Genomic DNA, 27,558 nt, shown 5'->3' on the forward strand with positions numbered 1-27,558 from the left:
TTTGAATGTTAATGTTATGGTGGATTTGTGGATTTGCGAGGGGTAAAGTAGTCTAATGTTGTAGACTAACTTAGTGTAGACTAGTTTAATGTTTTGTGGATGTTTACCAATGTTGAAGTAGTTTAATGTTGTTTTGATGTTTGCGAAGGTTGAAGTAGCTTAATTAATGTCTCTTGTGAATGTTTGATTGACGTTTTTATTTAACTTTGAAGTAGTTTCGAATTGAATTTGATGTTTTGGTGGTTGTAATACGTGTTGTAATAGTAGCTTATTGTTTTATGTATTTTTAGTAGTTTGGTGTATTGTTAGCAGCTATTTGGGCTCGTTTTAGTTGAAAGTAAAATTATTTTCATCTTGACAGGGAGGCAGCTGGAATAACAGGTAGGTGCTACAATTTGTTTTGCAGCATACCGACCTCATGAGGTCGGTAATGGGCAAAAGTTACCCAGAAAGTGCTAATTACCGACCTCATGAGGTCGGTTTTCTGGAAAATTTTCCCAGAAATTGCAAATTACCGACCTCATGAGGTCGGTATTCTGCAAAATTATTCAACATATGGCTAATTACCAACCTCATGAGGTCGGTTTTCTGGAAAATTTTCCCAGAAATTGCAAATTACCGACCTCATGAGGTCAATTTTCTGCAAAATTATTCAACATATGGCTAATTACCGACCTCATGAGGTCGGTTTTTTGCAAAATATATCATATATATTCATATAAATTACCGACCTCACGAGGTCGGTAAACTCATATGATTATATAATTAATATAATTTACCAACCTAATGAGGTCAGTATTTTAATTAATTAATACCCGGCTAAAAAATTTTACCGACCTCATGAGGTCGGTATTTTAATTAATTAATGCCCGGCTAAAAAACTTTACCGACCTCATGAGGTCGGTAATAATTCCGACCCACTATTTTCCGACCTGAATTTGAGGTCGGTTTCTGGCCAAAACCGACCTCATGAGGTCGGAAATAGCCATTTTTTGAGGTCGGGAAAACCAGTTTTTTTAGTAGTGAATGTGATGACAAGTGAGTTAGGTGGTGCTCGGTAGGGTAGCTCCGGGTACCCATCATGGCCCTCTAGCTGGGTCGTGATATGAACTCCCTAACTTGAAAGCTAAATTACGTAAATACCCCCAACTCATTTAGTTAAAAATAATAAATAAATTTGACGGGATGCAATTATTCTGATTAGTCACTAATGTAATAATTAGTTTCTAAGTAAAGGTTCCAAGTTTTCTTCCCAACCGTTGCTGCCTTCTCAAATATTAATTATTGCCTGCCTTTTCAAAATGAGAACAAAACCTTAACTACTGTTTGGTGCCTTTTCAATGTGGTTTTTCATTTTGGATGGAGATAAAGAAAGAAGCTTCTTTTGAAACGTGACACCATTAGGTAAACTAGACAGTCAAGATATTTTCTTTTTTGATGCTGGAAAGAGATGTGACTTCATTTTGGTATGTTTCTTGTTAGACACTTTGACGTTTGACATTTCTGGTATGTTTATTTGCATACTTCATTTGTTTTGAAAGGTAATTATAACGTATTTCCCCAAGAAAATAAGAGAGTGATATTTATACGAGGATGTCACGTGATTTTTCACAGATATAAACAATATAGCAAACAGTTGAATGTACTTTTCATTTTGTCTGAAGAAACTTCATACACTTGATTTGTTATCAATATTAATTACTGATACACTACACATAATCGTTTTTTTTTTTTTTTTTGTGTGTGTGCGCTGTCATTGTTAGCATTCATATGATGGAGAGCAAATCCCAAAAAATAATACTCTTTAGAATATTAAATTATATAGTGAAATGCATCAGCAAACAATGTGATTAATTACCCTATCATCGATTTATTTAGTCAATTCTATCCCCAGTTCAAACACTTTGTTTGTCCTATAATTTTCATATGGGAGCTGTTATTCTAATTTTCTATTTAACTAAGTTGGGTTTATTAAGCACAACCCATGTTGCTTGGTTTCATAGCTCGAACTGCTTATTGAGATCTAACCTAGTAGTAGTTGCATTCGTTTGAGGAATGAAGAGAATATTTGGACGAAAGCCTGCATTAGTTTATCAGTTGTAGAATTAAAAAACATATATTCACTATTAATCTGTTTTTTAAACTATGTCTTCCGAAATTAAATCCAAACTTGTGAATAATTCCTTCATAAGACACAGGGTCGAGTTATTTCAACTTTAATTATTTACATTTGTTTGAATAGCATTTGAGAACTGAACTTGTTTTGTCGAGCAACGATGAGAATGAAGTTGGTTTTGGAGTACTACATTTGTATTTGGAACATGTAAAATAATTACCAATGTTAGATGAACGTTGGCTTCGATTGTTACTACTTCTATTGGTTGAATTTATACCATGAAATGCTCTTTCTTCTCTATTCTCGAAACAGCCAATTTACTCGTGATTGATTTTTCTACTGAAAAGTTTCTCTTGGCATTTTGCTAACAGTAATTCTTAATTAATACCGAAGAAGGCTCATGAATCTGTTGATATGTTCAAAACGTTATAAGTTTCTTACTTTTCTCTACATTCTCAAGAAAATACAGTCGTTTCAATATTTACGAGTTATTTATGTTTTAGATTCTTACTATTTTGCTATTATTATAATAATACAATCACTTTTCTACTTCATTCATACTTTAATTTATGCGCCTTTAGTCTTTTATTCTTAAATTTTGAATCCAATCGACCTGTGCCAAACAAACTGTGGCGATGAAGTTCTATTTTACCTTCTTTTTTTTAAAGCCAAATAAGTATTTTCTTTAACAAACAAAACCTTAATTACTGTTTGGTGTCTTTTCAATGTGGTTTTTCATTTTGGATGGAGATAAAGAGAGAAGCATCTTTTGAAATGTGACACCATTAGGTAAACTAGAAAGTCAAGATATTTTCTTTTTTGATGCTGGAAAGAGATATGACTTCATTTTGGTATGTTTTTTGTTAGACACTTTGACGTTTAACATTTCTGGTATGTTTATTTGCATGCTTCATTTGTTTTGAAAGGTAATTATAACAAACTGCCCCAAGAAAATACGAGAGATATATTTATACGAGGTACTTATCACCGAACTTACACTTGTTCTCACATACCGAAGTCTAGCACTCTACCGTTGTTGAATCGTTTACCCGCCATTGGTTCACCAGTTTCATGCACACCACCATAAAGCCTTGACAAAGCTAAAGTCAAACCAACCATATCATCAAGCAGCCCACTATTATTAAGCCAAAAATGCACTTTGTCACTTCCAAGCAACCCAACGCCAAAACATGGAGACCCTATAACCCTATGAACTATCTTCCCATTTCTCATGAACTTTCACAATAAACGAGCCTATTCGCGAAAGGGGCGAAGGTGTCGGAATGACAATAATGACCAAGCGAGTGATGAAATTAGTCTATGATATAACTAAATATTCCAACTCATCCATAAACTCTCAAGCCCATTCTACACTGCACAATCACAACTAAGCTCTCACATCACTAACTCGTGTTTCGATGGCTTCCTTTTTGCCCTTAACCTTGAAGACACCAATTAAACTCATCGATCACACCCCTTACCGTACGTCGTGATATAATGCCCCCACAGTCCAAACACAACTCACGTATTCATGTTACTTCACCTTAAGTATTACGAACCTCAATCTCTTGAACCCGATAGCAAGATGCCTCATTGTAATCCTTCAGTTCCCGTATTCCATCTCAATCACTCTATCACTATCAACCAACAACACTCAAATCCATTCGATCCTCTAAACCAATGATCACTTTGAGCCGAACGAACCACAAATAATATCAATACCTCTTCTCAAATCGAAGTGCAGCGACCAGTAACTCCTCAAGTCTTTAACATCAACGTGTTTATATCAAGAATGACCCTTAGCACCCATGCAACCTTATTCTGACAATCGTGTCAGATACTAATTTTTTCTTTCCCAATCTCACAACAAGTACTCATGTCCAAGATATTCTAAGAAGTCTTGCTTCGCCACACAGTTTCCACAAAATCTTCCTTCATGTCCTTATTGTCAACTTCTTTTCTTTATTACCCGGATCATAATGCGGTGCCCACATTTGATAGTCATCACCGAACTTACACCTGGTCTCACATACCGAAGTCTAATACTCTACCATTGCTAAATCGTCGACCCGCCATTGGTTCACCAGTGTCACTCGCACCATCATAAAGCCTTGACGAAGCTAAAGTCAAATCGATCATATCCTGGAGCAACCCACTATTATTAAGCTGTAAATGCACTTTATCACTTCCGAGTAACCCAACGCCGAAATATGGAGACCCTGTAACCCTTTGAACTATCTTCCCATTTCTCACGAACTTTCACAATAAACGAGTCTATTCGCGACTTCTCACAACGACCGAGTCTAACCACGACTCCACACAATCGAAACCTCAGGCCATAACTAGTGACTGAACTGGATCACGTGTCTGAATCAGGATAACACATTTCATACCATACCACGACACGTCATAAATCAACCATTTGCATAAGAATTTAAGGACGAGTGTCCACGATCCGTGGGTGATTAAGCTAAGAAAGTTCAGATACTAATTGGAATCGACTAGATACTAATTTGAATGAAGTCGCACGAGAGAATGAAATAATTAAAATTTTACTAAATGTCCTATAGCCTCTCGCAGGTAAGTGCGGAACCATCATATCGATGCACGAGACTCTACTAGACACGCTCTTGTATTATAGGCCGAGTAACCTAGGGCTCTAATATCAACTTGCCACGATCAAATTTCACTAAGTAGTCGGGCACCTACCTTTTCCACGTCGGTAGGCGAACCCTAACTCAACATTCACAAATAATAGAAAATAGCGGAAGAAAGAAATAGCAAAAGTCTCACAATTATAATATAAATAAGAAAATACGGAAATAAATAAAATCCGCCCAGTATCTGGTCTGGTCGTACAAGAGAATCTAATTAAAATCTTCAAGTATGGAATATCAATAATAAATCAAGTCAGAATATTTCTCGAAATAGGAAAATAAGACAAAATAAGAAGAATCTTCAAGGCGGTGGACGTCTTGTGCTCACCCTGTAGGCTCTAAACAACTCTTGCGGCGACTATCAGCCATGAGAAATAGAAGTTGATCCAACCTAGAATTCTGCATTCATAAAAGAATGCAACAAGTACAGGTCGGTACAAAATCACAATACTGGAAGGTATCATAGGCCGACTAAGTATAGCTAATATAATTCAAAAAATAAAGTAAGATAGGCAGATAAATCAACAAGTATAGGTCAACCACAAATAGAACCAAGTACACGTCATCACCTGGGTGGAAGCATCTAAACCCAAGTGTGCCAAGTCTCAATATATCCAATCAGAAACCAAACAACACAAGAAAATTACCAGATCATCACAATATAAGTCATAATGCAATGCAATGCAATGACGTATGAATGCAAATGTGATGCAATATTGTGTACATATGTACTTCAGACGGAAACCTCCACGTCTCAATAGCACAACCCAAGGTGACTCGCAAAGTTTAAGTGCTACTTGTCTCGAATCTTTTCCTAGCAGACAGACAAGACTCCAGATCTTTACCCACGAAGGATTTTCATCAGCACCACCCCGAGGGACCCGCGGAGTCCATACACTCACTCAATCCATGATTTTAGGACAAACATCAGATATCGGACTCTCACGTCACTCTCATGCAAACCGAGCCCGGCTCATCATAGTGTTTCAACAAGTATCAACAATGTATCAACAATATATCATGAAGGATAAGAATGTGTGTAACTTATGTGCTAACATCAATAATTGATCAATATCACAAGCACCGAACAAGGGTACGCCAAAAATATCATAGAATATTAGATAAGCCATATAGAACACTATCCTCGTATCAACATCAACAAGTAAGGCACTACAATATCACAATCAACATGTAACAACAGCCCCCAATATCTACTATTGTTACACCTCGTAGTCGCGTACGTGGAATCTATTAGGCATTAGTTGGTTAAGTGTAGACGTGGCGCATTCATCTCATGGTTACGAGGGTTTGAGTTCATATAATAATCTATGGAAGACTCGGGGACCAAGAAAATCAAGGAAATTAAATGTGTCAAAAAATTTGAAACAGGATTTTTAGTCAATTTTGGAAGGGTATATCTCCATGAATATTAGGAGCTTTAATGTGTTTCAAAATTCTAAGATGAAGTACGTCGAGTCTAGCTTATAATGCAACAAACCACTCGTCGATTGGATATCGGAGTAGAAAATTATAGACGTTACAAACTGAGCCGACAAGCAGAAACAACACTGCTACAGTACTGTAGCTACAGTGCTGCGGCCAGCCCCTATAAAAAGGGTCAAACCCTCATTTATTTTCATCCAAAAACTCTCTAAAATGTTCCAGAAATTTCAGCTCCAAAAAAGCTCTTAAATATTACATAGAAGTGAAGATTTGAGCAAAATTCTAAGCTACAAAGTACTAATCGAAGTCCGGACAACGTATAGTCGCGATTATCATATCGTTTTGTGTTGAGTTAGCTTGGGAACAAGTGATTATTGGAGATCTTTCCATCTTGGTAAAAATAAGGTATGAATCCTTGAATCTCTCCCCTTATGAACATTGATTAAGGAAATAGTTGTAAGAATAAAGGTTGTAGTTTCTTGTATTGATGTTGTTGGTTTATGGATGAAGTTTAAAGAGGGATTTGTATGGAAATACATATATTTGTCTTGTAGAATGTTAAGGATGTGGTTGTTGATGTTGTTGGTATTTGGAGAAAGCCGATGATATAGGGGAAATACTGTCCAAATTTTTGTAACCCCAAATTGGACTCCCATAAATTGGTGTTCATGAGTTGATGGAAATATGCAAATTAGTCTTCCACAATTATTATTTATAAGTTGATGGATTTATGATGAAGGTGTGACTAATGATATATTTCTCGATATATATATATATATATATATATATATATATATATATATATATATAGGCTTGGGCGAAGGGCAAGCCTCGATATAAGGAATTCTTTAAGGGGTGGCTCGACGGATAAGGTATGTAAGGTGTTCGTTTCCCTCTTTCTTTGGCACGAATCCAATTGGTACATAAACACGAGTATTCCATAACAAATATCACTTCATTCCTATGCTTGTAATTTCAATCTTAAGGTCTTGTTGTTTGATTGGTTTGAAGACATTATTTCGCTCATCGTCATCGATTATTCCTTCGGACTCGAGATGAATTCCATAAACTATTCGGGGGTTAACGACCTTATGTCACCCCGAAAAGCCAAGAATCAGACCCTTGATTTCTTATTCAAAACCAGCCTCAGAATAGTGCTATGGAAGGAAAACAGAGTTCTGTACAGAGAGCTTCAAGCATTTTCGCTTTTCTTTCGCATCGCGGAAGAAAAGCGGAAGCCCTCAGAACTCTGTGCAGTTCTTTTTTTTTTCAGTACAGCCCAATAATGGTATATACCTATATATAAATGTATTGCACTATTTTACTACATCGTGCCGCGCTATAGTCGGTTGGGCATGGCGCGTAGATGCGCACACCACTGCAGTGGGCATGTCACGATATTGCCCCGGATGCGGGAGGCCTGGACGCGGGCTAATGATGATAACACCGAGCCTTAATGGCCGGGCATGATTTTACATATATGACACCGAGCCTTAAGGCCGGGCATGGATACTATTTATTATATATATATATATATATATATATATATATATATATACACATATGAGCATACAAATGATTTTACCATGCATTGCATATTTGTGCTACTTCCAGATGTTCGATTTTTCTTTTGCCTATACTAATGTCCCATTTTATCTTAATTGTGTTGTTGCCCTCCTGCCTTACATACTCAGTACTTTTATCCGTACTGACGTCCCTTGCACGGGACGCTGCATTTCGTGCTACAGGCCCTGACAGATTTGTTGAAGAGCAACCACAGTAGGACTTCCCAACTTCAGCGGTGCTAGCAAGTACCTCTACTCCGGGCTTGCTATCTTTTGGTATTTTTCTTTTGGTGTAATATATGTTCATATGTATACTCTTAGAGGCTCATGGACATTGTAGGATATGTAAATATTATGTATGGCCTTGTCGGCCTTGTTTTGTCTTCTTGACATGTTTTAATTGTCTTGTCGGCTTTGAGATATACTTGATGATGTAGCGACCTTGTCGGTCCGCATGTGTATATATGTGTTGATTTATCGAATACCTTAATGTTGGTCCCTTTTTCCGCGAGCAGACGTTCTTGAGTCATGGTATGTGATGTCCAAGTAATAGTTAAGTCATGTGACTTCGGCTTACGGGTCGGAGTCGGTCATACTCCTCGTCGGGGTGTGACAACTATCATCACGTGGCATCAAGCTAATAACAATAGAATAATCAAGTCACAATGCAACGGGTTGGCTAGCCCTAATCACACAACAGGGCCCAACCTAAGACAATATTTAACCCAACTTCATACCCGAAGGTTTACATGCCGTCTCCAACAATATCACCTAAATATATAATTCGCTACACAAAGTCTCATCGGGGGTAAGCCATAACCTACCTGGATGGCCGAACAGCAAACACCAACAATCACTCGTTAGACTTCCCTTTTCGCCTAGCCTCAAGATTAAGAAAGTCTATTCATATTTGAAATCTAGATTAGAAATCGTGAAGATCAATACCTATGTTGCTATCATTCAAATTAGGTCAAAACCAATCCTAGAACTTGGAGAAATGGGGCCCACAAAGGCAAAATGGGAAATTTGGGGATAAAGTATCCAATTAATGACTATTTCAGTACTCACTCTTTAGATCTATACAGCAATATTTCCTCATCTTCCGATAAAGCACATTCTAGACTTAGTTACTCTTTGTCATGTATAGAGATCAGTTAAGCAAGATGCTTGCTCCGATTCTCCAGCATCAGGAATTTTTCCAAACAATAGAACGAAAAAATTTATCAGAGTAAGTCCAATAGGGATGAATAATAAACATGAAGGTTAATCTTAAAGTGCTCGCATAACATGAATTGAGTAGCAAGTTATATCCATCCTAACATACAACATCAACAACTACAGCTAAATCAACTTAGGGTTAGCTATATGAATCTCATTGTCCAGTTGCTCCATTTAAGCTTATCTCAGTCCAATGCTATATGAAATAATTGAAACATCCTACGACAACAAGGAAAAAAGTTTCTCTAGCACTAGAAGTTCTCTATATTTTCTAATGGCATATAAATCTCTAACAAGACAAAAAGGACTCACAGCAAATATTGGACCTATGTAATTGTACTAACATGACTATAACCAAATCCTAATTAATTGGTATCAACTACATAGATTTTTCTTCTATTATCCCCCATTTTTCGCTAGTTCTACACGGAATCGAAGAGATTGCTGATCTTTCAAAACAACTTCCTTTCATGTGATTTAAGATCTAAAATGATAGGCCATGTGATTTAAGATCTAAAATGATAGGCATGCATCCGGATGGATTTGAACTATGGCCATGCACCTGTGAAACAGGCCGAATCCTCACACTTAACCAATGCACCAGCGGTCACCAACATACAAAATGTAATTGAACATGGACAAACCAACCTTTCCCCGTCCATGCAGAAAGACAAGGCACCCGAGGATAATATCCCAATTCCCTGAACAGTATAAGTTGGTGGATCATCCTTCGAAGCAGGTGTCCTTAACAGAGTTTCCCAGCAACATAGCAATGGAGGTGCTCCTTCCAGTCAAGAGTGAAATCACGATTTATACCATTTTCAAATTGTTTCTCCAATTCCTGCTCCTCAATGCTAGAGGAATGAACATGCAGACAAAGTGAAAGCAGCTCATCTTTTCCCTTGGCAGATGACCAAAATAATCTCAAAGCTAGCAGGCATGAAAGCAATTCTTTTCCAACAGGCAGGACCTGATATTCTTGCAGAAGGAACTCAGGAAGTAGTGTCAGAAGATTCACAATGAGCAAAAAAAAAAAAAAAAAAAAAAAAAAAAGTATACTTGTTAAGTTACATTTAATAAAAGATAACAAGAAAAGTTTTTGCTGAGTCATATCATCTAAAAACCTAGTTAGAAATTGATTAATAATACTAACCCAGGTTTAAACAATAGGTGGTCAAAACCCATCAACTAATTACTAAATTAACTCAAGGATTCATCAAATTTCGAAATCCAAGAAAAACTCCCAATTTCGGGCATAACCCTAACTCTTAAATTCAAGAATTCAACACTAATAATGGAAGATATATGATTAACAATCTTAGATACATCATAATCTAGCATAAACCCAATCAATTTCATCATTTAAAGCAACTTAGGATGTCTAACCAATTTTATGAACTTCTTAAGAAAGACCCATTAAACCTTCTTCATGAAAAACCCCAATTTCCTACTTAGATTATGGTCTAGACCTTACCCCATAGAAGAAACTTGAGATTATGGTCTAGATCTTACCCCATAGAAGAAACTTGAACAATATCCTTGAATTCTCCCAAACCCAAGCATTCAAGATGAGAGAAACCTAAACAACATTAGGGAAAATACATAAACCCTCCCCCCCCCCCCCAAACGTATATTCGGATTAGTTATGACGCACCTAACCTTTGCGGGCGACCTATTACCCCCTAGCCTTATTTTTTTTTAACCCTTTTTTGACTGACGTGGCAAAAAAAAAAATGATGCCCAGTTGTACAGTGGAGAGTGTGTTGCACACTCTCCGCTACATTGGTGCCACGCTGCTGCCACGTCATTGCCAAATCATTTCCACTTTTCCTTTCTTTTTTTCATTTGATTTTTATTTTATTAATTATATTTACACTAATTAACCATTAATTTTGTCTTCTTCATCACTAAACCCTTCTTCTTCTTCTTCTTCTTCTTCTTCTTCTTCTTCTTCTTCTTCATCATTTCAAGAAATCCATCAACCCATTTTCTTCCTCCATTAACACACACATTCAATTTAATTATCAATCATAAAGAGCTTATTTCAAGAAACATTCAACCCATTTTCTTCCTTCATTAACACACACATTCAATTACACCATAAACCTCCATTCTTCTTCTTCATTTCAGGCCGCCCCCCACCCTCCTCCCCAAACTCGAGGAGCTGCTGTTGCTCCCCCCCCCCCCACCCCACCCCCACCCGCTTCTCTTGGCCAACCCATTGGAAGAAATTGCCATTTGAAGGACAACCTGTGCAATTTCTTCCTTTCTGGGCTATGTTCAATCATGGACTGGAATTTAACAACAATGGGAATTGTTGTTTGTTAAATTTTATGGAAATTGTCCAACCCGCTCCTCTTGCCATTTGTTAAATTTCATGGAAATTCACGGGGAATGGAATTTAACAACAATGTAGAAACTGCACGAACTGCCAATGATTTCGCGAACTGGGCTATGTTCAATCATGGCGGCGTCGGTGGCGGCTGTGGGGGTGGTTGAGGAGAAGGAAGAAGAAAGAGAAAAAAATGGTTTGTTTTTTTTTAAAATAATTTTTATTAAAATATAAAAACTTTTTTTACAATTTTCGCTCGCTACTAATTTTTTTTTTTTTTTTTGCCACGTTAGCAAAAAAAGGTACAAAAATATAGAAAAAATAAGAAAAGGGGGTAATAGGTCGCCCGCAAAGGTTGGGTGCGTCATAATTAATCCGAGTATACGTTGGGGGGGGGGGTTATATATTTTCCCAACAACATTAAGTACAAAAATGCCCAGCTATTCTGCCTCGTTTCTGGTGCCAAACAATGCCAAAACTTGCGTTTAATGCCTCCATGGAGCCTTGTGAAATTCCAATCAAGTTAGGCTTTTGAATCACTCCATTTGACCTTATAATGAAAGAGATATGTTGGTTTCAATATTTGGAAAAATATTGAAACCAACAGATTTTAAAATACTAATTCAGTGGCTATTTCGTAATTAATCTGAAAATTTTACCAATTCTTAGAAAAATGACCATAATTCCCTCATACGATGTCGAAACTTGATGATTTCAGTTGCTATGGTTCCAAAATTACGATAAGGATATAATGGTTCATTCGAAATACGAATCAAAGACTGTTTGCTCAATATGGTACTCTTTATTCTCAATTCAACGTCGAAACCGAAAACAATCACCATATAACACAAACTTACCCAAAACTGATCAGAATCATACCAAACTTTGTGTACATGTCCAAAATCATGAAAAAAACTTACTGGAACTTTCAAAACATCGACACGGGATCATCTTGACCCGATGTTGACCATGGTCAACTCCAATTCTAACTTAACAAGTTTCTCAACCAATGAGCCAAATCACACCCAAATCCTTCGGGAACCAAACCAATGACACCACTAAGTGATAAATCACCCTCCGGACCTAATGGAATTGTAGGAATTCTATTACGGTCACGTTTACCCAAAAATCAGTTTCAATTCAAATGATTTTCGCTTTAAGACCAAATTTTCTAAAAGTCATTCCAAAACCCAAAACAATGCCTAGGGAACTATGCCACCGGTCTCCGCGGATCAAAATAGTACTAACAAGGCTCGGGGACTAGTCAACGGGGGCAAAACGATAAAAACACAATAACGATCAAACGGGTCGTTACAAAAATCTTAAAGAAAATATTGAAACTTCGAGATGCGAAACTTTTGTAACGGTAGATGATGTTGCTCATGCTCACATTTAAACTGTGTTGTTGAAATATCTAAAAACTAGGAAACAATCTAGATGAGTTTTTAATATATTATAAATTTTTTTATCGTTACTTTGTTGCGTTGAGTTTTATCTTCAAAACTATATTAACGATACATGTATACGACACATAAGGGGTAAACTAAAAAAATGTATATTAGCTAAGTGATCAAAGTTGATATCAACTCAAATGATTGTGTACAAGTAAGAAATATATTAGTAACCGAAGTAGAAAAAGGTAAAACTAAAAAAAAAATGTCTCTCCAGATTTAAACTTTGTTGTCCATCTTTGTAGTATTGATAAATAAGGTATGATATGATGATTCCCATAATATTATATAATTATTAACTTAAATTATGATATTCATTTCTCAACAACTTTTATTACGAGACTCGGCATTCACATGCGACGCACGTGCAGAGAAACTAATGTGTGTGCGCGTGTCACACGTGAATGCCGAGTCTCATAATAAAAGTTGTTAAAAATTAATATTATAAAAATTAAACTTTAAGTGAATAATTATATACGAAAGAATAAAGTACAAGTTAATTATGTGAATAATCATATTGTACCTTATTTATCAATCAATCTCTCTCTCTATATATATATATATTCTGTTAAACTATATATAAGTGTGAGTTCGGTTTGTGTTTCGTCATCCAGGGACATTTTTTGTAATTGACAATTTATTTAGCCTATGAAGACACGTGTATAAGCAATACTACTGATCTGGTTAAAACGTGTCTTGCCTTTTGGTAACTACCCACAAATCCACCCTTTGATCCATTGCTTACCTCAATCTCTCCGTTTTAAGAAGGCAATATTGGTTTGTTCAAAGGTGTGTTTTTGTTCGGTTCATTGTTATTTTCGTGTTCTATTTTGTGAATTATTGTTGATTCTTTGTTTGTAGCCTGGTGGAAGTCTTGTGATTATTCTTCCTCTTTTTTCTCCGTCATCAGGTGAGTTATTGTCTCTTAATTTCCGTTTCTGCTCAGTTTTTGTTCCAACTGATTTTATGTTTTTTCTTGCTTAGCCTCTCCTCTTTTTAGTTTCTTTGTCTTGTGATTTTTCAATTTCATTTTGATACTTGGAAAATAGTCTCAAAACGGTTTTCCATTTTTTTTTTTTTTGTGCTTTTCTCTATGTTTTTATAACATGCAGAAGAGGTTTTCATAGTTCCTCATTGCATTAGCAGTGTGAGCCAGTAACAACCTGCTAGGTCATTATGGACATTTTGACCATTTTACCCCTGCTATTCCCTTTCTAGGACTAGGTGTGAGCCGAATGAAAACTTAAAGAGTTAGAATTCTAAAAACTGAGGCACCTGATATCATTTTGTGTGTTTGTTTGAAAATTTTAGTTCATTTCTGTTTGGGGGTGGGGGTTGATGTCACGACCCGGCTAGGGGCCGCGACGGGTACCCGGGACTAACCGCCGAGCACCGCTCGTACTATTACTTCTTAGACTCATTCCACAATCATTTATCAATTTCATGCTTATTTTACAAAAGAAACTGCTTTCCATTTCAAAACATAATGCTTTTATACAACAACACATATATCGATATATTTACACAAAATCTGCGTCGTGAAACCACATGACCCACATTGAGTATCTACGAGCCTCTAAGAGATGATATCTACAATTGTACACAAAATAAGCATCATAGGCACCTCCGGGACAATGGAGTGCCTTCAGTCAGCTAGTGGCCTCTAAGAATCCGGAGCAAGGTCTCCTCCCTGTCTACCTGTGGGCATGAACACAACGTCCAAAGAAAAAGGACGTCAGTACGAATATTGTACTGAGTATGTAAGGCAGGAATGAAATAAACAAACATAATGGAAAGATCATGCGTCATGAGACAAGGACATAACCTGCACAAGTGTCATAGGCAAATGTAATACTTACTTATATCACATTTTATACAATCATAGTATACATGTTATCTCATCCCATACATCATCGCGTACATCATTATATACATCATCACATCATAATTTGTATCGTCACCCGCGTCCGGGTAACCCACATATGCCGCCCACTAGTGATGATCGTGTCTGGACCTCTAGGCGCGCTGTGTAAACATAGCAGCCCGCATTAGCGGTGACATGTCCGGCCATATAGGCGCGGTGGAATCATACGCAGCCCGCAATCGCGGTGACATGTCCGGCCATATAGGCGCGGTGAAATCGTATCATCGCAAAATCAATCATACATATCACTATTTCACATCATCATCATATTACAACTAGCATTGTTAATCATCCTTTAGACATCTCATACATTAGCATTAAGAGCATACATTAAGACTTAAGGGCAACCACACTACGTCGGGGTGACGTAAGGTCGTGAACCCCCGAGTGTATTATGGACCTTTATGAGTACCTTGCCTCGCCTTGAAGGAAATAAAGCATAAGGCGAGTGTTAACAATAGTAGCATCATTAGCATTGTAAGAACATCGTGTCACAGTTTCTCGAATCTCTATACTCTAGCTCATTATCATGTTCGTAGGTGATTCAATATATAGAAGGGCTCAAAAGCTTCATCTTATAGGAGGATTGTGGAAAACTTGAAGGATTCATGCCTTTTGAAAGAAGAGTTAAGCCTCACATACCTCTCTCGCTTAAGCAATCTAGCGTTCGCTTATTCTTCCTCAATGTCGCGTCTCTACCTTCAAAGAGGATTCGTACTTAACATTAGTCAATCAACCATAAGAACGCACTACTAATTCTAGAGAAAATTGGGCAGCACTTCCTTTGTTTATACTGTCATACCCCATTTTAACCGGGTTAAAGTAGAGTACAACATATTGGTGATTCCTATTTTTGTTTATGTTAAGGAGTCGCCACCTAATTATTTATGGTGAATTAGGACACCTAAAGTTTATTAAAGTTATTTTTAAAGTTAGCTCTGTTTAAGGTCTGCGAAACTTAAGATTCTAGGTAAGGGTTCAATTAGTCTAAAGGGAAGATATTAGGCACCCTTTAAGACCCATTAACAATGGTTAACCGACCGGACTTATGATTAGTTAGGCTAAGTGTAAATATAGTATTATAGAAAAGAATAGCTTTGTAAATATAGCTAAAATTACAAATAGATATATAAGAATGTTGTTTGAAAATAGGATTTGTCGAAGGTAATAATTAGTATAAAAGAAGATTTTAAATGCCGTTTAAAAGTAAGACTTATAAAAGATTATTTGTTCAATATAGACTATGTAAGGATTATTTTAACAAATACATGTTTTAAACGTTAAAAAGAGCTGGAGTGAAAGAGTTATCCGTTAAATTAATTTGCCCCCTCTTTATTTCTCGTAAATTTGTGATGTTTTAAATTTCTAAGATAGTAAGAGTGAAAAGTGATTCCTTTTTGCTCAAAATATGCAGTCATGCTATTTTTGAAAAAGATCAATTATTCTAGTAAATGAATAACTATTATGGATACCATAAATAATTTGAACGTAAAGGAGAATGAAACCTATGAACTAATTGTTAGATTTTCTTTTAAAATAACTACCCATCATACTAAAACTAACCCGCTAATTCCATAAGGTTTATTCTAGCTAAGAAAGCAAACCAAGTAAAATGTTAGTTGCATAATACAAATTAGATGCATAAAAAAGACAATGATATTAACAGGCTCAGCCCACTTTGTGGCTGCTGGAATTATACTGCTGCTGGGCTTCGGCCCAATAGTATGAAATCAAATGAACCGGCCCATTTAGGCTGATTGCTGCAGATTGACTACTGTTGTTAGGCTTTGGCCCAGTAACGATTTTTATATGCTGCTGCGGCTGGACTGATCGGGAGAGAATTTCATGTTGGGCTTTTAGCCCAACGCCAAATGTGGAAGGAGACGAGTGTGAGGGACTCGTATGCGATAGTCATGCATAAAAATGAAAAGACAAGGATTAGTATATTATCAATGAATAAAGTTAAGCATATAGAATGTAAACCCAGAGAAAAAAAAATCAGTAGCTTGTGTATATTGTGTATATCCTATGTATATCACATAGCGGTAGCATAATATCAAAGAGGAAAAGGGAGAGTAGAGGGGTTTCACATCAGTTCAATATCAGTACACACCTACATAATGGCACACTTTGACATAATACTCTACACAAGCATTTATCGACGATGGGAAACTCATGACCAACATAAGGATAACATGGAATGAACCATTTGCCTTGTTTCGGCCATGAAGATGTTCAAGCATGGATAAATTATAATCTAAACTATCCAAGAGGGAAATAACTCTCCAGTCGTTTAAACTGCACGATGGGATAACCACAGAATAAGAGGCAACACATACACCAGAAAACAGGTAAACTTGCACAGTAATAGCAGTGAACAACGCAAGAAAACTACATAATATGCCACGACAAACTGCACCTGCACAGCGGCGTCGAAAGACAACATTAACTACAAACATGCCTGGGCGACAACAACTGTTCGCAGTGACACTGAACTTTACAAATAAAACATACACTAACATTCATACGGAAACTATTTAGACAGACATGCAGGAGAGGACTTTTCATCTTTGAGAGTTGAAAGGTTTACCAAAATGTATTGCAATCCAAGTAGGAATTTTGTGAAATGAAACATCTTAAAAAAAGAATCAAGACAATCAATAACTTCTAAGTTTAAGAACTTATTCAAGATCACCCTAATGTTTATAAGCTAACCCTCTTGGAATATTTGAACCAGTTTATATTCCTACTGATTTTAAAGAGCAGGTACCATTCATTTACTAAACAAAATACAATCAAGCAATCTAATCATCTCTGAAATTTCTTAAAAGAAAGCAGTTTCAGCTCTTAATGTCCGAACTAGTTGTTTTAATAATCAGGGCAAACAGTAAGTTAAAAATGACCAGCAGCCAAGTAGCCTTGAATTTAGAGGAATTAAAATTGGCAGATAATGATTTAGTTGCTCATTCACCTTGATTCAGTTTCTAGAACACAGACACATGAGCAAAGTTGAAAACAAACTTCAACAACTTAAAGAGAAGCCGAGGAAGAAACAAACATTTCACATAGACTATTTGCTTACAAGAAGCCAACCAGACACAAGAACATTTAATTGGACTAAATATATGCACTGCTTGTATTTATTTAAACAAACTCTGAGCAGAATCAGAGCCAAATGCTAACAAGCCAACATTCAAGTATGAAGCATTTTAATCCTATTGATGCATTAGTAAGAAAGATTTGCACTCCATCCCCTTAAATCCACATAAGCTTCATGTTGAAAATACGACTCAAATAGGCAAACAAGTGAAAAATTAAACGACATCAATACGCCCATATTTTTAAATCAACTACAGGGAATTAAACAGTATGGTTCCGTTGAACCATACTGTACAATTCGTTCAAAGCGTTCAATAGAAATCCTATATCTCTTCTAATAAACCATTATTAATCCTAATCATTTAGCGATCGATATCCTATCCTAACAGCACCCAAACATCAAGCAAATAACAGGATAACAAAGAAACTACATAATTACTACAAAGAAAACAGAAATAAGCTGGGATTTTAACTAAAATAGAAACTAACGACTAAAACAATAAGTCTCATAATATTACATATGAAACCATTTCAAATGCTCAATAATCAGAATAAATCATGCTTTACAATTCACAGACCAAGGCAAAGTAAAGCTACGATGCTTATAAAATCGATTAAGCCATGTTGAACTCTAAATAACACAGAAACGCAGAATTAAGAAACCAATTGGAAATACTGAACAACAACAGAACATACACAGTTTCAAGTCCAAACATGATTTCAACACAACATTATCAGCTAAAGAAACTAAACAGCAGACGATATTACCTTTTTGTGGTACAGTGAAGTGGGGCGTCGAGGCCTCGAATCTACTCGAACACGACGAGCTCGAAATCGATTAAAGTAACTAATGCTTCAGATTGGAAAGTGAAAATAGAGTAATATGTGGCTATTTTTCAGAACGAGGCTATCTTTCGATGAGGATTTCAGTCCCAAATCTTATAATTTCAACAGAAGGTTTTTTTTTCTAATTTTAACATAAAATCAAGACTAAAGTAGAAACGAAGCTTAAGACTTAAGGACAGGAAACTTGTGTATCCTCCCAAAACCTGAGAAACCCCCCCTTTCAACTGAGTAATCCTTCTAAATTTATAGAGTGAGGATGAGAGGAGCGTAGTGGGGAACAAGGGGAAGTGGAGATGGCAGAGAACGTGGGGGACAGGGGAGAGTGGGAGAGAGCGTGAGAGGGAGAGCGGAGGTGAGACGAGAGAGATGAGAGAGGAAAGAGTGAGGGGCGGCGGGTGAAGGGAAAAGAGTAAGAGAAAAGGGATTAGGGATTAGGTTAAAGGGTGAAGGGGAAATGGGTTGGACCGGGTCGGGTTAAAAATGTGTAATGGGATGAATTGTTTTTTGGGTAGGGGAATAATGTGGGCTGGTCTGTTGAAAACATAAACTGGTTGGATTAAAACGTGTGGGCTGATTATTTGGGCCATTTATTTGGCTGAAATTGTTGGTCTTTCCCCTCTATTTAATTATTCTTGGACTTCTAATTTAATAACTAGTACAACATATATTATGCAAAGACAATTAATATGTAGAAAAATAATGATTTAACAAAGCGTTGTCTTGTAATTAATTTAACGAGTCCAAACCCGAAAACGAAACGATGACTAACCATTTAAAATTTGTGATAAAGTAATGCTCATAATGTTGAAAATAAAAGTAGTGATATTAATAGTAGTAGCAATAAAATATTGTGAAAAATAAAGTATTTAGCTCGTTAGTAAATTTAGAAACCCGAATAAATTAAACAAAAGAAGGACAAAATTGGGTGTCAACAATGTCAATTCCCAAACATCTACAACACAACTCACAATATCGCAAGCAACAATCATCATTTATATACTTTAGGCAAAATCCACTATTTCTCTCCAATTTCTTCACATTTATGGTTATAGTTTCGCTATCGTATTTTCCCACGTATCACACTTATCTCATGGTCTATATATCATTTATAACGTATTCATACTCACAACACCCTAACATTCATGATTCAATTCAACTACCATTCAAACATGACACTATTCACTCTTGAATGACCCATTTGCTATGCTTCTCTACAAGTCGGGTACCTTAACCTTCCAATACCTTAAAAAATATGTAATGGTCATGAAACGTACCTTGGATGATGGTTGAACAAGCCTTGAGTGGAGTTTCCCTTCTAGCACCAAAACCCTATTTTCTCTCTTTTGGTTTTCCTTGAGGAAGATGAACTTTACTTGGGTTTCATACACTTTGATTCATGGATTTTGTGTTATTGATCATGGATTTCCCTTGAATTTTCGTGTGGATGAATGTTAGAGAGGGTTATAGAGGTTTCCTTGGCCAAAAATGATGAAAAATGAGATTTTGGTCGAGTTGGGTATATTTAAAGTGGTCCAGAAAATTCTGGACCGACACAACATGCAGCACGCTTTGCGAGACGCAAAGCATGCTCTGCGAGCCGCATGTTGTGTCTCAAAGATTGCCAGCTGACCAACTCTCACTGGCACACTTTGCGGTGGAACTGCGTGGCCGCATGTCGTGTTTGCGGGCCGTATGTTGCGCCGCAAAGTGAGCCAAACTGTTTGTCGTAGAATGGCCATCACGTTTGATCCTGATATGCAATGAGGGCCCACGACCTATGGTTGGAAATCTCTTTCAATTATCTACAACTTTAATTCTTGGTGTTTTCCCAAACTCCAAATTTATAATAGCGTTTTGGCCCTTCCAAACCAGATCATCCGAAAATGTTTCCTTAACTCGCCCTTTTGGATGGCTTATGCCCATATTTGGCTCATGGGTCTTTCTTGAAACTTACTTGACACTTAATTACCAATATAAGTGACATTGTAATTCTTCTCCAAAATGTCATTAAGACATCATTAATTCGATACTCGTAATTCTTGCCCGGCACCCCCACATATACCTTGCTTTCCTTAACAACTTTCGTCTCCTACCTCAAATGTATTTTAAATCTCATTTAGAATCATTAAATATTATTTTTTACTTATCAAAACATCGTATGCATCATGCCCTTCGTCAGTCAATTCACTGTGCATGAATGAAAATTTTTCCGAGGTGTAACAGTTGACTTAGTAAATTAGACCTCCGTTGGGAATTCCGAGCTCACAGGTAAGTCTGTGGCATGTTTTACATATCTGTGCATGTTTGGTTTGTGTCTATAGGGCATCGAATGGATGTTGGGATTTTGGGTGAAAATCTAGTAGAAAACTAGAAGTCACTGGTTCTGAGGCGATTGCTGCAGCGGGCGAGGGCCGCTGTAGCGAGTCCGCTACGGCGCGGTCTTGACCGATATGGTGAGTCGGGCAATTTATTAAGGTCCGACGTAGCCGTGGTGTTCCACTACAGCTAGATTGCTGCAGCTAGACTAGTGTACGATGCAGCGGTCGACGGGAGATAGAAACCCACTTTTATATTGCTGACTTTGAGGCGTTACCCACATAACTCCAAAAACTATTCCCAAGAAAGTGAAGAGAATTTCCTAGAGTCTTGATGGTTCTTCTTTGAGGGTAAGTCTTAACCTTTTTCCTTGTTCATTCCATTATCATCTTTAAGTTCATATACTAGTAAGGGTTCTCTAATGGTAAATGAAAAGACTAAAACCCTAGAATTGTCAAACCCTTGAATAATTGTTGGGTTGTGGATTTTATTGTTGCTTAATCACCTAGGAGTGTAGATATCACTTTCTAGGAAGGGAATCTGATTATTATGGCAAAAATCCTATTTTGAGACTTAGGCTTCCATTAAAAATGGAAACTTTGGCCTAAAATCTGTTTTGAAAGGGGTAAATTGATTAGAAAACCCATGAATTGGAACATTATAATTTTTGGGATTGAGATTATGATAAATTCATTATCTAGTGATTCTTCACCCATTTGAAAAGGGTAGAAGTAATTGGGTCTTCTTCCCCAATTGTTGTTCTTATTTGATTAAATGGTCTATTTCTTACTTTGTGTTATATTGCTAGACTTTGAGCATTCTGAAGCATTAGGAAAGGGGAAAGCTCTTGCGGAGTAGTTTACATTGTTCCAGTTCTGCATCTGAGGTAGGTTATGATTTACTTGAGTTACACTTTGATCAGTTGATTATATGTGTAGTAAAATTGATGGGAGAAAGCATGTATAGGTCTTTAGACATGACGTGTAGTTGGATAATACTTAGGTTGGCACTGATTGCAGAATTATGTGGGCTTGTCGCTATTACTTTATGAACTGAAACCTGAGGTGTATTTGCTATGTTATGAGAAGGAATGAGTCAATATATACTCTTCTTGTTGATTGAGATAGTTGCATATTCTTACTGTTGTTGAGTTGAATTATCTGAGTCTTCTTATGACTTGTGGCATGGTGCCTTGTATTCTTGACATTGACATTATTGATTGATCATGTTCCATATTGACTGTTGAACTGAAAATACGTTGAGATTCATATCGTGATATATATATGTGGGTTTTGCTAACCTACAACATTCATGTTGTATGTTAGCATTCTACCCACTTTTTATTTGCCTAAAATGTCTTGAATGTTATAGGTTTGCACTGTACCCACTTTTCAGTTGCCTAAAATGCCCTTAATTTTAGATTATCACTTCACTGATAGAATGGGTTTTTCGTCATTTCTCGGAGAAAGCTAAAAATCCGCTCTTTCTACTCCCTAGATCTCTCCTGATTTGGACTCCTCTTCTTCATGGAAAACCAGGTGATGGAATTTACAAATTTATTGGGTTCTTTCCATTTTTGCCCATTGCACACTCAAACCCAGTAGATTTCTTCTTAATTTCATATTCCTTCTAACACTAATTCTCTTTGTTTTCCTTCTAACATTGCAACATAGAGTGAATGTAATTTCATAAAGCAACTATACAGAAAGAAAATTAATAAGTTTGTCACAAAGAAATTATTTTTCTAATCTTACACACCTGCCAAAAGAAATACTTATGTTATTTACATATACCTATCACCAATTTCTCAATAAAATTAAAAAACATTATTGAAACAAAAAAGAAATACATATGCAAGCACAGAGTGATGCACAAACACACTTTAATCGCGCATCACAGAGCAAAAAAATCTGGAAGGTATCAGCTAAAAGATCATCCATTTTCATCAAAATAATTGATCTAATGTTTGAAGAGGAAGAAAGAAAAAGATTTGAAAGTGTTTGGAAGAAAAAGATTTGAAAGTGTTTGGAGGAGGAGGATTGTTATTAAATTACTTAAAGAGCCTTTATTTACTAAAGTCATCAAAGAAGAAGTAGGGGTATTTGGGGCAAATAAAAAGTGGGTACAATGCTAATGAGTTCCCTGCAGGTCATGACTAATGAGTGAAAATAGCCATTGGCATGTGTATGGTTGAGATACTATCATTGGTTGCATTGCATTGTGTTTGTCTCATTCTTATTTCTATGATTGGTTGATGACTGTTTGTGGACATTATTTGATTATGTGTTGTGGTGCCTATTTGCCTATTCTGTTTATTTTATGAACGTATGCATGATATTAATATTAGTCGGCCTATGAGTCCTACCGATACATAGTATTTGTATTAATACTACCTTGCTATACCCTTCTTGAGAGTAGATTGTGTGCTAGAGATTTCGTCCAGACTTCACATCTAGATTAAGGATATTTTCTGTCCAGATCAGATGGTGAGCTCCTATCCATGCTATGCCACTTGAAGATCTTTCCTATCTATATGTCTACCTCATTTTAGACATTTATGTTAGTTCAGAAAGCTATTATTTCTTAGACAGCTCTATGTTTTAGAGTTCTTGTACGATGACTTTCGAATTTGAGGTTGTAATAGTTAGACTTCCGTATCTTTGTCTTAATTATAGCATGACTAGATAGTTTTAAGTTTTATTCTTGTTATAGATTTATACTTGTATAACTGAATTAAATAATTGGTTAAGGGATGGTTTACCCCTCAAGGAGGTTAGTGTGGGTGCCATCATGACGGGTTGGGTATTGACAGAGCCAATGCACAAACTATAGTCTAAATTCCTCCAATTTTCTTACGAAGTTTTAATTTAGTGTTCTATGACTCATGTCCTGTTAGTTAGTTGATTGGTTTTGTGCATAATGGCATCAGGATAGGTGTTATTTAGGAAGAAATCAGGGGATACCACTGATGCCCATAAAGTGTTTGATTAAAAAAAAAAATCATTTCTACTATCAGGAGATGGCTCTAATAGTAGCCGCTAATACACTTGAGTTAGTGTAAGTGATAATTCAAAGCTTTAGGTTGATTTGCTTGAAGTGGTAAGCACATCCTCTCCGACGATTCTAAACCAACATTTACTTGACTTGTTCTTTGCTTTCTTTTCATGTTATGCACTATATGGGTCATAATGAATACGTGGAGCTCCCATTAACTGAGAGCGTCAGCTATCTGCCACATATTTAGAAGAATAGTCACCAGTGAGCACGAAAGAAAGATAAGCCTTCTCGAAGCAATGTCATACAGTAAACTAGGCTCAACTCCTAACCTTCTTTGTTTATCTATAGAGTGACTTATTTGGAATGATGCAGCTCATCCAGCTGAGGTAATGTACATTTCCTGGATTACTAAGGTGCACCTTTTCCAGTCATTCTGTTGCATATTTTTTTCTTTGAATCTTTAGTCTTTATGTTCTTTGTTGTTGGTCTTTTGCCATCAATTATTCGCCATTGTTGAGTTTGTAGTAAGCATCCTCTGTTGATGAGTAATTTGTGGCTTCTTAGCACCAAAATGATCTCACAAGTTTCTGAAAATGAAAGTTACTCAAGAGGTGGAAAAAGGGACACCCCTTCAACTCTAATAGGTAATTTATGCACTGTAATTTTCTGATGGAATATGCTTAGTAAAGGAAGACTAGTTTTGTGCAGTTCAATTTAGATTTCTTGCCTTACGCATGCATGTTTTGATGGATACTACACTTACAAAGCAAGGGTAATTCAAATCCTTCGTACTCATACATATGTTTTCCTATTTGTGGAATTGTAAGTCAATCATAACTATAACGACCCATTTGGTCACTATAGTCTTTTCGGCACTTCCGCTTCTTTTCATGTTTGGTTAGCTCATTTTTGACCCGAAGGGACCGTTGACATGCTTCTAGAGGTGTCTAGATTCGATTCGGGTGACTTTTTGTGAAATTTGGTCTTTAAGCGAAAAAGAGTTGACTCAAAATTGACTTTTGGGTAAACGGACCTTTTCCGAAAATCTGTAGATTTTGAGAGGTTCGGATGGTCATTTAGAACTTGTGTGTATATATGGTTTGGTTCCCAATGCAATCGGATGCATTTTGGAACTTGGGTTGGGAAGTTGGATACGAGGCATTGGGTGCTGACTCGGTCAACAAGGCCTCTGTTGGAAATTTTGAGGCCAAGAGTGTGTTCGTAGCGTGTTTTTATGAGGGTCTGTGTATGTGGTTTATGAGAAGATGGCCTCCCGAGTTGGTTGGGATTTCTGTTGGAACTTGGGAAAATATTTGGGATTCTGGTATCTGGTGTTCGCTAGAGCGGCACCAGTGCTGTCCCAGAGGCACCGCCCGTGGTGGTAGGATGGCCATTGGGGTGGCCAAGTGTGTTCTACTCAGACCATCCCGACGGTCTGGGAAGGCATTAGGGCAGTGGCGCCGTGGCGACCCCGATGGCGCCATGGCAGTATCGGGTCAATTATTTCATTAAGTGTATATTAATAAGCCCTTAGTCTATCATTTATCACCATTACGAAATTTGAGCTCGTGGGAACTATGCTAGAAGATTCTTGGGGGGAAATCTTGGTAGTAAGTCTTGTTAATCTCCTTACCCAATCCTAATCATTTTAGAATTCATCTTTCCTTATTAGTTCCTTAGTAATGGAAGATACAAAGTGGATTTAATGGATATTCTACTTAGGCTTTTAAATGATGAAATTGATTAGGTTTATATTAGATTATGATGTAGCTAAGGCTATTAATCATGTATCTTCCATTATTAGTGTTGAATCCTTAAATTTAAGAGTTAGGGTTTATATCCAAAATTGGGGGTTTTGCTTGAATTTCGAAATTGGGTGAATCTTTGAGTTAATTTAGCAATTAGTGGATGGGTTCTGATCACCTAGTGTTTAATTTGATATTTTACCCTCGAGATTCCCGTTTTGCCCTTATGGGCCTCATTTCCCCAAATTTTAAGGTTGGTTTTGACCTAATTTGAATGATAGCAATATAGGTATCGGTCTTTATGATTTCTATATCCGATATTCGATGTTTGTCCCGAAATCGTGGATTGAATGAGTGCATGGACTTTGTGGGTCTCCAGGGTGGTGCTGGTGAGAACCCTCCATGGGCAAAGATCTAGAGTCTCATCTATCTGTTGGGCAAAGATCCGGAACGACTAGCACTTAGACTTTGCGAGTCACCTTGGGTTGTGCTACCGAGACGTGAATGTATTCCATAAGGAGTACATGTGTACACACCATTGCATGACATTATACTTGCATTCATACATTATTGCATTGCATTGCATGATGACTTATATTGAGGTGGTTTGGTGTTTTACTTGTGATGTTGGCTCCGGATTTGACATATTGAGACTTGGTACATTTGGGTTTAGATGCTCTACTTAGGCGATGACGTGTACTTGGTTCCGATTATGATTGGCTTATACTTATTGATTTATCTGCCTGTCTTGCTTTATTGTTTGGGTTATGTTAGATATACTTAGTCGGCCTATGATACTTACGAGTACTGTGGTTTTATACTGATCTATAGTTGTTGAATTCTTTTATGAGTGCAGAGTTTCAAGTTGGGTCTTCTTCTGTCGCCTGTGGCTGATAGTCGCTATCAGGACTGCTTTGAGTTTACAGGGTGAGCATGAGACGTTCGTCACGTTGAAGACTCCTCTTATTATGTCTTACTTTTCTACTCAGAGACATAGATAGATTTGATGTATTATTACATTCCAGACTTGTATATTTTCACTTAGATGCTCTTGTATGGCTGGGGTATTTCTTATTTACACACTTTCTCCTATATTATTATTATTATAAGACTTACGTGATTATTTTCTTCTGCTTAATTGATTTATTTATTTATGTCTTAATTACATTGGGTTGAGGGTTCGCTTACCGAGGTGGGAAAGGCAAGTGCCCGCACGGCTCCGCCAAATTGGATTGTGAAAACAACTTTCTACCAATGTAAATTCATTGTCTTCTTTTATTGCGGTATAATATCTTGATATTATTTGATAGCATATTTGTAGGGAGATAATTACCATATATTAGTTAGTTTCTTTGTTTCACTAATTACCATATATTAGTTAGTTTTCTTGTTTCACTAGGGTTCAAGATTGTATCCTATAGATATTCTCTCTTGGTGAATGAATGGAACAAGTCAAGATTATATAGTTTCTACATGGTATCAGGCCACACATTTTTTTTTCTTCTCTTCATCGTAATTTTCCATGGCCGGTGACGTCGTACCTCCTCCACCACCACCCAAAATTGAGTCTAATTCTCCCTATTTTCTCGGTCTTCAAGACCGACCCGGGGACTATATCACGCCTACTCGTTTCAAGGGCGACAATTTTGATAAATGGGCAGCCGACATACAAACGGCGTTGGAGGCACGACGTAAATTTGAGTTCTTGGACGGCACTATCACTGAACCGCAGCCTCCTTGTACAAAGTCCGATTGGACTGCAATTAACGCAATGTTAATCTCTTGGATCACAAATACCATTGATGTTGATGTCAAATCTTCCTTGTCAAAATTTAGGGAGGTCAAACCC

General features: G+C 36.9%; 1 long non-coding RNA gene across 1 annotated transcript; it reads left to right on the top strand.

The window, feature by feature from the left end:
• The first annotated feature begins 13,439 nt into the window (after window positions 1-13,439).
• LOC132638677 (uncharacterized) lies at window positions 13,440-26,767 on the top strand. Its single transcript, XR_009581850.1, has 4 exons — window positions 13,440-13,571; window positions 13,644-13,692; window positions 21,776-21,853; window positions 26,566-26,767. It is a non-coding gene; the product is annotated as an uncharacterized LOC132638677 (long non-coding RNA).
• Window positions 26,768-27,558: the final 791 nt, after the last annotated feature.

Source organism: Lycium barbarum, chromosome 4 (assembly GCF_019175385.1).
Source record: "Lycium barbarum isolate Lr01 chromosome 4, ASM1917538v2, whole genome shotgun sequence".
NCBI lineage: Eukaryota > Viridiplantae > Streptophyta > Magnoliopsida > Solanales > Solanaceae > Lycium > Lycium barbarum.